The sequence below is a fragment of the Pyxicephalus adspersus genome, chromosome 3 (assembly GCF_032062135.1).
Source record: "Pyxicephalus adspersus chromosome 3, UCB_Pads_2.0, whole genome shotgun sequence".
Taxonomy (NCBI): Eukaryota; Metazoa; Chordata; class Amphibia; order Anura; family Pyxicephalidae; genus Pyxicephalus; species Pyxicephalus adspersus.
Genome location: NC_092860.1, coordinates 143932929 through 143938326, shown reverse-complemented (window position 1 = coordinate 143938326; position 5398 = coordinate 143932929). Strand labels below are relative to the sequence as shown.

Sequence of the window (5398 nt, the reverse complement as noted above, 5' to 3'; positions counted from 1 at the left end):
AAGCTCTTCCGGGCACGGGTCCTCTCCTCCTGTATCACTGTCTGTATTATTCTGTCATTTGCAACCCCTATTTAATGTACAGCGCTGCGTAATATGTCGGCATTATATAAATTTTGTTTATTAATAATAATAATGCTTTCCCAGCCTTTAGCCGCTACAATGTGGGGGCCCATGATTTCTCAGCCTTTAGCCGCTATGATGGGGGGGCATGGAATTTGGGGGGGAGCCATGCTTCATAGATGGGGTCCCACCTATTCTGCTTCAGCCGGTGCAAAGGGGACCCCAATTTCCTAACTAAATATCACTTTCCCTATCACTGCAAAGAGGAAGTACAACGTTCTCTGCCTAGGTTCTTTAAATAATCAAATAAAAAATCATCATTTTCATAAATCTACCGCACTGAATTTCTGTAAAGATTGTTCTAAATAAAACATTTAAGCAGGACTCTTATTGACTTGGCCAAACCAACATTTATGTGTTATATCAAATAACTGGAAGATCAATCAGAACATTCTAAAATCAATTATCAATATGTGTGTTCAGCATTAGTGAACTGACCCCATCATTTATAGTTCAGATTGCATGCAAACATTTCCCTACAGAAGTGTGCAGTACATACAGAAAGTGATCCAGCATGTTATCCTCATATAATAAGAGATCAGAGAAGGAAATCATACAATGTAACACTCTGCTGTGATACACTTACCTTGCAGAGATCTCAGCTCATGTGATCACACAGCATGCTCCCAGTAATGCACTGGGCTGTATGATGTCAGGGGGGAGGCGGAGAATATATGATCATTGTACACAGAGCAATCTGGAGTGCAATCCAGGCCACATTATTATTGTTATTGCAATCAAAATGAAAGGGCTTGTGAATGCCTCGTGTGCTGTGTAGTCACAATACTTTGCTGTGCATTGTTTTGTCTTGTTTTCTTTGTTTTAATAAATAAATGTTGTGTTTGGCAACAATGTAACTTGTAGATAAAAGGTGCGCTTCGTGATGTGTCCACTAGGTGGCAGCACAGATTCTGTATTGAAGCAGTAACTATAAAAAGAAAGTTCAAAGTTTAACTCTTGCCCAAACTTTTTCTTTCGTTTTTTGAAGGGTGTATTTGGAAATATAGGATCAATAAATAAGGATTTGTCTTTACAAATCCCACAACTTTCCTGCAAACCCACTGTGTTTATCAGTGTTTATCAACCTTTTTTACATGGGGAAACTAATTATTCCTACATTTAAAAACATGCAGTTAGGTTAATTGGCTTATCCCCAAAATTGACCTTGGACTGTGTTAGGGACATTATATTGTGGGCCCCTTTGAGGGACTGCTTATGACATGACTATGGACTTTGTAAAGCGCTGTGTAATATCTTGGTGCTATATAAATACTGTATAATATTAATAATAATAGTAACTCTTTAAATGTGTTTCAAGTCTTCAGGGAACCCCTTGCTATAAATCCTATATCCACAGCTCACAGTACATTAGTGTGGTGGTTAATAGAAAGAATGCCTCCTATATTGCTGGCTAATGGGCAGGCTGCCACCCCTACCGGTAGCCAAAAAAAAAAAATTAGTGTTAGTTAAACTGACCTGGGGTACGCACACAGTACGAATGTGTTACATTGATGGCCATTGGAAAAAATGTCAATTGTACAGGTAGCCAAACAGGTCAAAGATGTCAATGGTATCTAACCTGTGAGGGATAAACTCCTCATTGCAATGAACCCCTAGGAACCTCAGAGGATCCCTCTTTGAGAAACACTGATCTAATCCTTTTCTAAGTTGCTAGTAAGAACGTGAAAAACATATATAAAAAAAAATATACCCCAAAAAACAAACAACAATGTATAAATACCGTACTAACACAGACAGATTTATATACTTTTAAAAAAATATTTTATAATAAAACATTAAAAAGAAAGTCCATTTAATTGTGATTTTATAAATTGTACTGGAAATCCCTGGAGACATCCAGTTATCTTCATGTGAAAAAAATAAAGACAAATTCTACTATGTGCTTGATGTTTAAAAAAGGAGGGCTCATCTTTTGATATGGACCTCTTCTTCCTAAACAGAAAGGTCAGATAAGAAATATCCCAATATCTAGTTAGAGATGGCAGGCAAGGCCTTTAACATTGAAAATTACTATACTTTATATTTAATTTATGGAAAAAATGGCAATCAGGAAAAGTTTTCTGAGTTTAAAGTTCAAACTTATGATTTTTACAGAAAAAGCAATTTCATGAAAATGACGAACCCAATACCTGACTGATGAGATACTGTGTGGTTTTTTTTTCCTTTTTTACTGTATATGTCAATTCCCTATTTGTCCCAACAGAAATAACTTGCAGTGTGACTCTGTGATATAATTAATTGGAAATTTTTACATTCCATCACCTCTTACATTCATACTAAAAGCAAACTTATATCCCCAAAACACATTCATACACAGAAGCTTATTGATGTTAGTACACCTGAAAGCAAGAACTGTATCATCTGATGAATCATATGTATCTGTGAAACGCGTCGGTTCCAGAGACAAATTTCAGTTTTCTTATATACATATCCTAATAAACTGGCATGGCAGGTAAAAAGTGTGACACTGCATAAGGGCCACAGACCCTCCTAAGTCCTAAGTCTGTTCAGCAGGGGGGCCCCAAGTCAGTTCTGCACAGGGGCCCACTGTTGGCTACCTCTGCCACTGGGGCTATGTCCACCATGACTTTTGCTTTTATCAGTGCTCCCCCTACTTGTCCTCCTTTCTCCATGGAACAGAACAGCAATGTCTGTTCTTTGTCTGTCTATTCCCACGAGGAAAATACCCTAGAAATGGACTTTCTATCCCATTAATTGGCATTGATAGGGATTGCGATGGACACTGAAGAAGCCTTCCTATGTGTATTTTATATATTGGTATTGATCCTATAAGACAATGGTCCCCAACCTTTTGGATTTCATGGACCACTAAATATATGGAATCCAGACCACACATGCATGAGGAGCCGTGTGTTACTCAAATGGGAAGAAACTTCCCCCCAGAGTGACGTTCTAATGCCAGAACCCGGCCAACTCTCCCATTGTAGGTCTGAGCCTGCGATGGGAGACTTGTGTCCAGAGAAACAACCCGCCCACGTATGAGCCTGCGATTCATACAGGGGACATGGTTCTTCTCCTGACCCTGCTGGGGGTGCACTGGCCAGAGACACGAACCGCCAAATTTTTCTCACAGACCACCAGTCGCTGCTATAAGACTTAAAATATCTACAACTTCATCTTCTATTTTGAAATGATAAAAGAGGTGCATAGCTCAACCAATTCTGCTTTTTCTTAGGTTTACTTCAGGTTGTACTTTACAAGAGCATGACATTTGTAGCTGGGCCTCCTGGACATCCATCGGGCCCTAGCTTTGCCATGTGAATGGTCTAGCTTTGGTTCCTTTTTTAACTAGGAACAATCACCCAGCAAACAATATTGAGCATCTGTGCTAGGTTCAAGAGCTGGTGAGCTGCAAAATATTATATTTTTATTTTTGAGTTTAGATACACTTTAATATATTCACAATGATTTTATTGGGGTTGTTAAAAGGAAAGGGGGGATCCCCAAGTCAGTTCTGCACAGTGGCCCATTGTTAGCTATATCTGCCATTGTCCACTACTGGAAATGTCTCTAATGTAAACATATTTTTTCTCTGGCAATATGCCCGGACCACTGCCCGGCCTTGTCCCCTTCGTGCCCTGCTAGGGGGTAGTGTAAAATAACCTGGCAAAGAGGGACCCTTTCCAAGTCTGGTGAAAGTGTAACAATATGGAAGGACTCATGGCTCATTTTGAGAGGTGGATTCCATGGGTGTTCTGCTGACATTGTACCAGGTAATGGAGGCAGCTTTCTCGGGGACATATGCCAGGATTCCTAACATCAGGAAAGGTACTAGATGTGATGCTACAAGAATAAGGCCTGTCCTATGTGAGTGATTTCAAGTGACATTTTCCCATAGTGTCATTTGGTTGTCCAATCACTGCTATAGGCACCATAGTCTTCTTTTGACATGATTTTGGTGCAGCAGAGGGTCTTTCCACCTTGTGGGCTATTATATCCCCCTTATATCTCTTTTCCAATGTCTTTAAATTAAATAAATACCCCTAGACAAGCATGAAGCAACTGATCATTATATTTTCATTTACTAGAAACCCGGGCTAACCAGTTTGTGACAATCCTACAGTGTGAGTGTGTGAATACATGCACAATAGTATGTGTTTTGCTTTCTTTTTAACTCATGGGAAGTGAAAATAACATTCTGCAAGATCAACTGATATTTTTTATTGGTACAGGAAATGTTCTTCTAAAAACTGAAACTATGCAATAACTGCATCTAAAGCCTTGTACTGATTTTTGTTTGCTTTTAATAATGTCCATGATGATCCCGGATGAATAGCATTAATACTAGGGTTCTGTTTAGTCATTTAGCTATCTATGACTTTTGCTTACATCAGTGATTGCACTGCTTGTCCTCCCTTCTCCATAGAACACAACAACACTATTTATTATTACACAGTATTTATATAGCACCATCATATTATGCAGCGCTGTACAAAGTTTATAGTCATGTCACTAACTGTCCCTCAAAGGGGCTCACAATCTAATGTCCCTAACTCAGTCATACATCTTTTCTAATACAGTCTGAAGTCAATACTTTCTGGGTGGGTAATCAATTAACCTAACTGCATGTTTTTGGGAGGAAACCAGAGTACCCGGAGTAAACCCAAACAAACACAGGGAGAACCCGCAAACTCTATGTAGATAGTGCCATGGCTGAGATTCAAACCTGATCTAGCGCTGCAAAAGCCAGAGCACTTACCTCTGAGCCAACGTGCTGCCCCAATACTGGAACAGATAGAAATACACTATCTGTATTTCATGTGTCTATTCCTACCAGAGGAATTCTGTAGAAATGGGCACCCCATCCATTCAACTGACATTGATAAGAATTGCAATAGGGACAGAAGAAGCTGTCTTATTTGCATGTTTTGTACTGGTATTGATCCTTTAGGACATAGAACAAACAAAAAAATGAATGCCCACCACATGGATATACAGAATAAAAAGTCCTGCCACGTCCTATATGCATATACACAACCATACAAAAATCCACAAGAAGGGACTGTAAAGGCAGATATCATCACCTAAATATTACATTTAAAACATAAAATTTATTATAATATTGTTAAAAGACAAACAAATAAAAAGCTCCTATATAGATCTCAACTCTTCCTTGACGCGTTTCACAGACAAAAGCTGCTTCCTCAGGAGATTGTTTTAGATGTTACCATTAATCATAATATCTCATATTTGCTACCTTCTCATGATATCTTAGAGCCGGTATAAGGGAGTGGGG

At 38.9% G+C, this 5398-nt stretch overlaps 1 protein-coding gene across 1 annotated transcript in view; it reads right to left on the bottom strand.

Annotated features, from left to right (window-relative positions):
- RPIA (ribose 5-phosphate isomerase A) overlaps nt 1-851 on the bottom strand; it is a 29474-nt gene extending 28623 nt beyond the window's left edge. The window contains exon 1 of the mRNA XM_072406900.1: nt 707-851. The gene's annotated coding sequence lies outside the window, so the exon portion shown is untranslated. The remainder of the gene's footprint in view (nt 1-706) is intronic.
- Between the last annotated feature and the right edge of the window lie 4547 nt (nt 852-5398).